The sequence below is a fragment of the Alosa alosa genome, chromosome 4 (assembly GCF_017589495.1).
Source record: "Alosa alosa isolate M-15738 ecotype Scorff River chromosome 4, AALO_Geno_1.1, whole genome shotgun sequence".
NCBI classification, from domain to species: domain Eukaryota; kingdom Metazoa; phylum Chordata; class Actinopteri; order Clupeiformes; family Clupeidae; genus Alosa; species Alosa alosa.
Genome location: NC_063192.1, coordinates 27,773,729 through 27,785,397, shown reverse-complemented (window position 1 = coordinate 27,785,397; position 11,669 = coordinate 27,773,729). Strand labels below are relative to the sequence as shown.

Below are 11,669 nucleotides of genomic sequence, written 5' to 3'. Positions count from 1 at the left end.
GCTATATAAATGACTTGACTTGACTTGGTTACACCTGTGGCTATGCAGTAAAATGGCCAGTTCAAAAACAGGCGTCAATGGCCTCCTTTCCAGATGGACCTCCGGAGCAAATTTGCAAGCAGGTTTGTCTGGATTCACCCAGGCTAGGGAGGCACCCTAGTGTTTAATTGTTCTTACCAGTATCAGGGTGAAAACCTGATTGCTTACCTGCCACCTGGTCTAACTTTAGGCCTTTCTTTTTCAGGGTGTTCTCATCCAATTCAGAGAGCATTTTGCCATCAGTGGGGACATAAAAGGAATGTCCCACCAACTCCACTTGTTACCCACTGATCGGCCTGTTACAGTTTCTGTGTAAAAATATGAAGAAATGTTAAAATTCTGCTCTTCAAAGACATGCCCAGAGTCTTTCTGCTGGGTACAATGACATCCATGCCTTTTATGTGGACAACTGTCTGTAAAGCTTACCTTCCATTCCTGAAGCCAAACCAATAGTCAACAAACTGCGTTCTTCCCTCATCGAGGGTGGCTACTAGGTCTGTCAATAGGCTAGTAACCAAACCTCTGTAACAGATCAACTAACTTAACCACCAGAAGCTTGATCAGCACCTTACGGCTGATTTGTGACATGACTGTTCTGCACCTTATGGCTGATTCATGACTGTTCTGACCCATGTGAGGGGACTCTTGGATTTTCCTGGCATTGTGTGGAGGACACTTTAAGCTTTAAACATTGTCCAGTGAAGTATAAAGTTCCCACCATGCGGGTCCTATATACCGTGTACTTGCTCATCAGTATGACCCTCTTGGGCTTATTGTCCCATTCGCCACCCATGCTAAAATCCTGCTCCAACATATGAAGCCAGCCAGGGGATGGGATGATCCAGATATCTCAGAGGGCATAAGAGTGGCCTGGATGGCATGGGAGAATGAGTTTCCAGGGATGGGATGATCCAGATATCTTAGAGGGCATAAGAGTGGCCTGGATGGCATGGGAGAATGAGTTTCCAGGGATGGGATGATCCAGATATCTCAGAGGGCATAAGAGCGGCCTGGATGGCATGGGAGAATGAGTTTCCAGGGATGGGATGATCCAGATATCTTAGAGGGCATAAGAGTGGCCTGGATGGCATGGGAGAATGAGTTTCCAGGGATGGGATGATCCAGATATCTCAGAGGGCATAAGAGTGGCCCGGATGGCATGGGAGAATGAGTTTCCAGAGAGAGTACAAATCTAAGTTCCCCGGTGGTATGGATCAGCAAAGACTGAGGTGCCAGGCATTCCCGAGCTTCACATATTCTTCTCACGCCTCTGAACAGGCATATGGTGGAACACACTGCCAGTTCCTACAAGGGCAGGGACATCCCTCTCCATTTTCAAAAAAACTCCTGAAGACCCAGCTCTTTAGAGAACATCTCCTCTCATAGCACCACTTACAACAAGTCTTGCTGATCCTAGCACTTACCACCCATCTTGAACTGACACTCAACTGTTTAAAAACAGCACTCACTGATGCACTTATTCTTACTGTACTCTACCGTTTTTAAATTGTCCTAAAATTGTTGAGAGAATTGCTTTTTAAAAAACTTAAACTGTTTACCATGTTAGTCGCTTTGGTTAAAAATGCGTCAGCCAAATGTAATGTAATGTAATGTAATATGGGTCAGTTGCATGCCTCAGACTCACAGATAGACATGGTAATGTGTCTGTTGCCTTTATCATGGCTCAGTTTGTGGTAGGGGTGACACTGTTCAGGGAAAAAATCCGAACCGTTCGGTTCGCTTGTTACGGTTCATGGCATGCGCAATGTAGCCTCATGCCGCTATGTGACCTCAGACAGTATTTTTCTCCCCTTTCGCGTGAAAGCGGAGGTGTGGAGTGCAGCGGGTCACGTGTAGAAACGGCAAGTGGGAGAGATAACGAAGGCCGCCCGGAGTTGAAGGATGCGCCAGCGTCGCATAAGTCTGGTGTGTAAGAACATTTTGGATTTCATTTTAGATATGATGACAGCGGAAAGGAAACGGTACATAGAACTGTGACTGTGTGTAAGCACTGTGCAACACGTATAGACCCTTTCAAGAGAGTTCCATTATCAGCATCATAGTTGGCCCCACAAGACTTCCGTTTTAACATTCCATATGTTATCTTAATGCAGAGGAAGTAGATTGGAAACCAAATAGAACGTTCAAGCATTGTTTTTGTTTACCTTGTTGAAAGGGTCTATTCATTATGCTAGTGCAGGCCTGCAGTGGCTAATTGGGAGCTTCAGGAGGATTCCCAGTGGGCCTCAATGTTTTCGCAACCAAGTCTATATTTGCAATTAATAAACAGATGAGGAGAAATAAACTTACAAGGTCACAAACGCAACCATTACACTCAACAAAGGGGCAGCCACCACAAAGTAGGGGTGGCACGGTTCAGAAAACCCACGGTTCGGTTCGTATCACGGTTTTAGGGTCAAGGTTTTCGAGTCTGTAGCCTATGGTAACACACACACACACACATACAACCACCTTTTGCTCCCACATATTAGACTGCTGTGCTCAATGATGTGCTTAAAGTCAAGTCAAATTCTTTCAGTTTGTGCACGATTAAATGAAATAACCTTTTTCAATACTGTAGCCTAAATAGTGGATAATTAAGCTGATATATCATATGCATATATATCAAGTATGATATTTCTGTAGTGTTAAAGATTAAAAGAAAAAAATAACAACAACAACCGTACAGAACCGAAAACCGTGACCTTAAAACCATAATTGATGCACTTGCTTTGTTCCTCCTGTAGTTTTATTGCTCTCCGTCCAAGCTCAATAGGAGCAATACTCATTTAGTTTATGTAGTAATGTAATTGACAGATATATGGTGTGTATTTGCCAACTCCATCTGATTTATGTTTCTTTGTTTAAGAATGTGCACCGTGTATATGAAATATGAATGTATTTCCTTTATGATTCGTATTGATTGTACTAACAGTGTTTTATTCATTGCTGTTTTTAGATACCAAAACACTCCAGTGTGAATAAATGCAGTCTGGGAAATGAGCTGGGAAAGAACCCAGGTAGCATTCTGACGTTGGCCCAACGTTAAATTTGGTTGGCTAGGTTGGGCTGACCTATGCAACATATGCCCAACGCTTGAATAGCGTTGGTGGAGTTGGCTGTGTTTGGCTGACCTATGCAGCGTATGCCTCCAACGTTGGTAACGTTGGTGGAGTTAGCTGTGTTTGGCTGACCTATGCAGCGTATGCCCAACGTTAGATAGCGTTAGTGGAGTTGGCTGTGTTTGGCTGACCTATACAACGTGTGCCCAACGTTGGGCCAATGTTGATACAGTTGGCTATTTTGGCTGACCCATACAACGTTATGCCCAACGATACAATAACATATAATAATAATAATAATGATTAGTTTTATTTGTATAGCACCTTCCATACACAGAATGCAGCTCAAAGTGCTTTACATTTGGAACATTTAACACAATTATATAAATAATTAAATAATAATAATAATAAAAATACAATTTCCTTAGTCCTTCAGCCATTCCTCTTCATTGCTGTGGCTGTTTATAATCCAATCAGCAACATATCAGAAACATGTATGACTTGTGATAGAGTAGCAACGGCTTTGCTAACAAATGCTTAGGCCTTGATGTGGACTCTAAGCATCAGCCTTAGTATGTTCTTAGTATTTGTTGTGATTACATGAATTTATATACAGGCGTTTAAGGAACACAACGACCGGAAGATTCAGTTTGTCTGTTGTGTTTGTATCTAAATGCAATTTAACAATAGACCATATCAAAATCTTAAAATTTGGGGTAAGGTTGGTAAAAGCCTATTCAAGTTTAAGTTTGCATATGTAATGTTGGTCTATGGTCATGCTTAATGAACAACGTCAACACAAATACAATTGTTATACTATGTAAAGCAGGGGTCTCAAATGAGCTGGGGGGCCACTTCTGCCATCGTCATCTGATTGGAGGGCCATGTCAGTGTTAAAGAATAATACAAAAAAAGAATGGCTATTTCTAATAGTACACAAAACTTTTTTTTAAATCTTTTTAGACACCTGTGCTAGCAACCTTAGCTTATAGATAAAATAATGATAAAATAAATATTCATACAAATGATAAAAACAAACAAAAAGCATAACAACAGGTATGTGTGTGTTTCACACCAGATAAAAATATTTTCCTCTCATAACTTATTTAAACAAACTTTAGGTGGCAGGGTTAAGAAAACAACACCATTGGATTTTGACATCAAAATTTCAAAAGGCTTGAAAGTGGTCAGAGATAAAGTCCTACTGTAAATGTAAAAATCTTATAGTATAAACAAAAGTTTATGAAGGAGGAAAATTTACCCATCTAATTTGCCACTGGATGGCAAGCACCTCAAATTATACACCTTTCAGTATACTGGATGTTGCACATATTTGAGCAGGTTTACTTTCTTGTTTGTCATATTAGGAAACAGTAGGCCTAAGATGTAAACCAACAATAGTAAACTATTAGTATAACCACAAACCGCTATTATAGGCCTACAATAAAGTAGCCTGGTCAAATCAGTTCCTATCGTGGGTGACTTTGTAGTTCTTCAGAGCCTATTTTTACTACCCCTGCTGTCTGTATCACGTCCATTACGGACACTATCATCATGATTACCACTGCCAACTCCAGGTATATTGGGCAGAGGGTCGAAATAAGCATGGTAGCCTATGCCTGGACACCGTCGTATACACGCAAAGACGCACCTCCATCACTTACGCACCGTGACTACCACTGTCAATAAACGATCGATCATAAATCTCCAAAATGCAGATATTCTCCTTCAGAATCAGAATGAATAGGTGAATAACATAGCCTACCCAAGACTTTATCAAACGTGAACGTTTTTTCAACATTTGGTGTAGGCCTATTTCTGCTTCAATTTATGCAAAACTATGACCTGCATCACTTCGGCGTCATTACAAACAAATGCACGTCTTGTCTTTCTCGCGTGCAATAAGTATTTCCTGAAAACTTTGTACAGCGAATTTGGGCTTGAATCGGAGCTCTGGATGTCTAGCAGTGGATGAGAATGGGATTTGTCACTGTACTTGGATCTATCGTCTATTTTAATCAATGTTGTTGTTTGTCGCAATTAAAAAAAATACCCTCAAGGGCCGAATTACATTATTATTTTGACATTAAGTCGCGGGCGGTAGTTTGAGACCCTGATGTATATAGCTATGCAGCAGATAGCAAGTAGGTCCTCTCAAATGCAAGAGCAGGCTAAGTTGAAATGAGAACCGTTAGATAACATTTAGCCCATGGCTAAATGTTTTCAACTGCTAGCAACTACTGCATATAAGTCTTTTTGTTGAACTTTGTTAATGTGTGTCTGTGGTCTGTTTTAGCTTACTTTGTGTTTCATACAACTAATACATTCCAGAAACATTTAATTGATAATCATTGTAATAAGTCATCTAAACAAACCTCTCCCAGCAGCAGGTCCGTTTAACTTGCTATAGTAAACACACCGTATTGTATGGGTATCATACTCTGTCCTCGCTACATAACAACATGAAGACCACCTGAACATATGGATGCATTGGAGCATGGACCTAAAGAAGAGCGAGCTCTTCTAAGAGAAACGTGAGTCATTGATATAGAATTGTATAGAATCTACCGTTATCTTCAACCGTTAGCCTTCTAGCTGTTACATTACCCCAGCCAGCCAGTCCAAGGTAATCTGCTCAATTATTTATTTATTTTTTTACACATATACATATATATATATATACATAAAACCAATTTACTATCTTCACGCTAGCAATCTGATGTAAATGTAATCTTATCATTAGAAGCTATAGGCAAGCCAGCAATTATATGTAGATGAGCTAGCACCTACCTTTAGCCTCCTAGCTGCTAACAGTTAACGTTAGCTATTTTACGTTAGGAAAACAATGGGCATTAGCTTCCGTAGGCATATCAGCTGTAACTGTAACGTTAAATGTTAGTTATTTGTTTGGCCGCATACTTACAGGGATACACACACTATGTCTGCAAACAACATTTATTCAGACAGAACACTTAAACGTCAGGCAAAGCGAAGGGCTTTCGATATCCTTAGTGAGGTTAACGTCAATGCTGAAGCTGAATCTGACGCAGCCGACGATTTAAATATACCGGTATGCCTGGCAGAAAACGCCCCCTCTGATGATGTGTGGTCAGATGCTGCATCTGATTGGCCCATGTCCTATGAATCAGAGTCTGAAATTGAGTTTAATGTTGTTGACGATAACGTTATTGATGAATTTTGGTCATATGCTCTGACAGAAACTGACACAAGTGATGAATAATCTGTTGAGTCTGCAGAGTGTCTTGGGGAGGAGCTCAGAGGTTGGGCAATAGACAGCCAAGTACCACAATGCCATCTAAATGGGCTCTTGGGCATCCTGAGAAAATATCATCCCTATCTCCCAAAGGATTCCCGCACTCTTTTAGGCACTCCAACTAATTATGAGGTCCAGCAGATTGCTGGTGGCACCATGCATTATTTTGGAGTTGAGAAAGGCATTAGGCATATATTACACCAGATAGACCCTCTCCCAAAGGCCATTCATTTACAAGTAAATATTGATGGACTACCTTTGTTCAAAAGCAGCAATCAGCAGTTCTGGCCCATTCTAGGCTTGGTAGAGGAAGACAAAACAAAGCAACCATTAAGTCATTGCATTATATCTTGGGTCTAAAAACCAGCGAATGTCAATCTGTTCCTGGAAACATTTGTGAATGAATATGGAAAGCTTAAATTAGAGGGTGTGGATGTTATTGGCAAATATGTAGATATTCAAATTTCTAATTTTGTTTGTGATGCAAGTGCAACGGGCTTTCGTGAAAAACATTAAAGCCCACAATGCATACCATGGCTGTGAAAAAATGCACACAGGAGGGAACGTGGGCGAAAATCGCATGACTTTTCCTGAAGTCGATTCACCTTTACGGACAGATCGTCTTTTATTAATAAAGGCGATGAGTTTCACCATAAAGGGACCAGTGTGTTGACAGAGGTTGGAATTGGTATGGTCTCCCAATTTCCATTAGATTTTATGCACCTTGTTTGTCTTGGGGTTATGAAAAAAGTTGATTGGGTTTTGGATGAGGGGACCGCTTCCTACTCGTTTAGGTGCTCATCAGATAGGCCTAATTTCTGCAGCTCTTGTGTCCTTTGCAATGACACTCCCCAGAGAGTGCACGGAAAGGGCGATCACTTGTTGAGGTAGATAGGTGGAAAGCGACAGAGTTCAGAACTTTTCTCCTGTACACTGGTCCAGTGGCACTGAAAGACCATCTGCCAATGTTCTATACCACAATTTTATGCTTCTGCATGTAGCCATTAGAATTTTATGCTGCCCCTCACTGTGCCTCCAGTACTGTGATTTTGCTGAAAAGTTGCTGATCACATTTGTTGAGCATTTTCAATCTGTTTATGGTAATTACGTTGTGTATAACATACACGGGCTGACACATCTTGCCAATGATGCAAGGCAGTTTGGTGCTCTGCATAATTTCTCAGCTTTCCCATTTGAGAACTTCCTCTACACAATTAAAAAAATGATTAGGACCCCTACCCAGCCCCTTCAACAGATCATCAGGAGATTGTCAGAAAAAGCAAGTGTCAGAGCGAAAAAAAAGGGTTTTCAAGGATGGTTTTACCAGGAACATAAGAATGGGCCTCTTCCATACAATGTGACGCAATTTACACAATATAAGCAATATATTAATGGTGGAACTTTGATTAATTTATCAGAGGGAGACAACTACATTCTGTTCAATGGAGACATTCATATAGTTAAAAATATTTTAAAAGACAAGGAAGCATCACATTTAGTCTGTCTTAAATTCCAAAACAAATCATCTTTTTTTACCTACCCCATTGATTCATCAAGTCTTAATATATCCTTTGTGAAACAACCCGGGCAGTCATTGACTATTGTCCCTGTTCAGACTGTTACAAAATTCATTCTTTTACAATATAAGGATGGGTTTGTGGCATATCCTTTACTGCATACTGCTTAATTGAGCTTCAATTAGTGTATTTAGTTTGTAACACTAGCTATGTTTGTTTGTTTGTTTGTTTGTTTTATACTGTAGATGTATTCAATTGTTGTTTTCACGGAAAAAAATGAGACAGAGGTTATACCAAGTGACTGGCTGAGCATCGATAAAAAAATGTCCTTTTGGCCCCCATATAATACTACTAAATGTAGAAAAGCGGTTGAAAAAAATGAAACCCCTGATGAAGAATGGGAAGAATATATAACTGAATGGGTGGCTGAGTATGGTAAGTTATTGAGGAAGTTCCACAATGTTAAGAAATATAGAGAAATAACTATTCAAATCTATTGCTCAAAATTAAACATGCTCCTTGTGAGTTATGCCTATAAGCAGTTATTTTCAAATGTTCAGATAATAGGCTTAACAATGTTGTTTGTTTCTATATTTAGATTCCTATGAAAAAGCCCGAAGGAAGCTCGTGAAGTTCTGCAAAGGCAATGGTTTGGAGTCGACAGACGAGGACAGTGTCTTGAAAAAAGAGTGTATGTTTCCTCTGTTCTCTGTTCTTCTTTTATAGCCTGACTGTGCTTATTTGCTACTAGTGTTCACTGCACCTTTAAAAATTTGATTACACTTAATGTGTCCAACAGACCATCATCGAAATATGTTGGATTTAGGTCTACATCAGCCCCTCCATCTGCAGCCTCAGGAAGACCTCCAGTTCAGGCCTCAACAAGTAGGCTCCACACAGGTAAACAGCACAGATGAAAACATGACATGTAAAGAAAACATACAGTGGTCAAGACTTTGGAATATCATGTATTGATTCTGTTTCTCACTGTTCTTCTCACTGTTTCTCATATGCAGAGACAATGGAAAGACCAAAAAAGAAATTCTGCAATAATGGAGCCAAAAGCCAGACCTTGCCAGCCATACCACCATTTCCCTTTCCACCATCAACACCAGAGACAGTCCCAGATCTAAGACAAGATGGTACATAGAACTATTCCAAATATTTTATAATAGTTTACTTGGAGCTTTTATTAATTACCTTTTTAGTCTATAAAAGGGATTAGAAACTCTTCAACAACTTCTTAACAATTAGCCTTAATATCCAATGTGCTTTGATTTACAACCACAATTTAGATAATAAAAAAAGAACTTGGGACATCATGTAAAATGCTAAATAAAAACAGAATGTAATAATTTTCAAATTGAGTATGCAAAACAGTAGACACATGTTATATAAAGTTATATACTTTGTCTGTTTCAGAAAGAGAACTCCGACTCTTTCAGATGCTAGAGGAGATAAAAGGCCAAGTCAGACAAAATTCTCTTCTGCTTCAGGCAATTTTGAGAAGAGAGAGTGTCACTGAAGTCAGCAGTTTTCCAGATTTTGAGTTTCCGTTACAAAATATTAATGATATAAAAAATGGAGGACCGGCTTTCTGACAAAGGAAACACGGCTCTCTGGTAAGTTCTGTTTATGTTGTGTATGTAAACCTATACTCTAGTTATTAGTAGTTCTCATAATCAATACATACCATAAATAAGCCATTGAATAAATACATGAATAAATAGGAATACATACATAAATACAATAAATAGTTTTTAAAATAGTGTTGTTAAAAGGATTATGCGTGAGTGGTTCATCCGTTTCTTGGATACCGATAGTTTGATCTTCCTCCTTAGCTCTCATTTCAATTCTTTCCAGTAAACTCAACTGTCTGAGTTATCCTAAATACTTCTTGAAATCACCTCTTGAACTCAACTCTACTACAGAATCACTAATGCCTTGTCCTAGTAGTGAAGCTTTGGAGGCACCAATTGTGAGCTTTCTTGCTATGCCACTTTTCTTCTGTTATGGGACTGTATGGTAGCCCATAGCACTGTGTAGTGCTTGTAGTTATGTTCCACCTTTTGACAAGCTTAATCATGTATGCACAACCATTTCATTTTATAGGGAAAACATCTCATGAGTTTGGGTGGGACAACAACAAAAGATATAATCTACAGGATCATGCGTGAAACAATCAGCAATGATTTAGCGAAAAAGATATAATCTACAGGATCATGCGTGAAACAATCAGCAATGATTTAGCGAAAAAGTTTAACTGGATGGGCAGGGGGCAGAAAAGTCCTTTTTCTGTGTTGCACCTGGCAAAAGTCATCATAGGTAGGCCTACAGCTCTTTTACAATTTCATTCAATGTTTATTCTACACACATTCTGATTGGTAGCCTGCTGTACACATCCAGTATATTATCTACCCTACACAACAAAACTTCACGTCATGTTCTAAATCAGTGGTTTTTAAACTGATTTTAAGAGTAAAATATTATCCTTCACTCTCCATTCAATTCCCCCAAATTCCCCACGCAGATGCTGCCAAAAAACAAGGGGCCACCTTAATGGAGGCAGAAGAAAAGATAAAAACATGGCTAAAATACAGCGGTGACCCGAGAAATGGAGGAAGAAAAAGGAGATCAGAAAAGGGTACAGATTTCAACAACCAATCAAAAAATATTTGTAATTGCCTGTATGTCTGTATTGCTGATTTTATTTATCATCACAGTTGTGAAATAGTAAGTAGTTAACTTGAATTTCTTTCCTCAATTTAGAGAGGCAGACACATTCCCCATCACATCCTCCATCTGACATCAGCAGTGAATCCGAGGAAGTGTCTGAAATATCTGACATTGTAAGTTTTTAGTCATTAGTGCATAGTCCTAAATTGTTTTACCTTTTGTCTCATCTTTTTATCTAATGCTCGAAATGAATAACTATTAGACAAGTGTGGAAATAAGTGACCTGAAGGCATTAACATCATTTGTACATAATTAAGAGAATGTTATGAAATAGGCCTCCATAGATTGTACATTGGCACCAGTTAATAAAATGATTGCTTGATTACACTTAGAAGACAACATTATTAATATTACACATTTCGTAATCTCTTGTTAGACAAATTATCTGTATAATCTTCCTAATGCAGTGAAGTCTTATTTGAGCAAGCAAAACAAAATAATTTCTAAAAGTAACTAAAAGTAATTTCTGTTATTTTATAGGAGCAGAACTGATTGATGACCCATCAACCCTTGAGGATCTCATCACATAAATGTTTATTATTAAATCAATATGTATTATTAAATGTATTTATTTTAACCCTTAATCTCGTGTTGGTATTATATCACTATTAAGATTACAAGTTCAGGGCAGATTGGTAAAATCATTGTGATCAAGTAAGTAATTTCTAAATTACTGTAATAACCATAAAGGTGGCCAAAATATCAAGATGAGTGTTCTGCTGAAATAAGCAGTCATCTTAAGGTTAGAACGTTGACATAGTGTTGTTAAGGTGTAATTTTTGGGGTAGGTATGCTATTTAAGTTGGCATATGGTTGAGTTGGGGTTGGCAAAAGGTCGGCAGTCGGTCTATGAAATGGTTGGCCCAACGTTAGAAAGGTGTGTAATCACATATGTGTACCGTGAAGCTTGTCTTCTTTCCATTTTCTGAAGCATAAGATCTTGTTTTCACAATAGTTCTATGTGTTTTGGATGGAGGGGAGTTGTTACCTGGTAAGCAGGTGTTCTAGTTGTAGGCGTGTGTAAGGGGTGTGATTAGATAA

The 11,669-nt window shown here is 38.9% G+C and overlaps 3 long non-coding RNA genes across 4 annotated transcripts; all 3 read left to right on the top strand.

Annotated features, from left to right (window-relative positions):
- Positions 1-5,704: 5,704 nt before the first annotated feature.
- LOC125293671 lies at positions 5,705-9,468 on the top strand. Of its 2 annotated transcripts, XR_007193395.1 has the most exons (6): positions 5,705-5,727; positions 8,138-8,327; positions 8,491-8,567; positions 8,692-8,792; positions 8,909-9,034; positions 9,315-9,468. It is a non-coding gene; the product is annotated as an uncharacterized LOC125293671 (long non-coding RNA). The 2 variants fall into 2 exon arrangements; XR_007193394.1 differs by lacking the exon at positions 5,705-5,727 and having other exon boundaries at positions 8,096-8,327.
- Positions 9,469-10,091: 623 nt separating this feature from the next.
- Positions 10,092-10,463, top strand: LOC125293776. The gene is made up of 2 exons (XR_007193424.1): positions 10,092-10,217; positions 10,423-10,463. It is a non-coding gene; the product is annotated as an uncharacterized LOC125293776 (long non-coding RNA).
- Positions 10,464-10,503: 40 nt separating this feature from the next.
- Positions 10,504-11,212, top strand: LOC125293775. The gene is made up of 3 exons (XR_007193423.1): positions 10,504-10,536; positions 10,662-10,741; positions 11,109-11,212. It is a non-coding gene; the product is annotated as an uncharacterized LOC125293775 (long non-coding RNA).
- Positions 11,213-11,669: the final 457 nt, after the last annotated feature.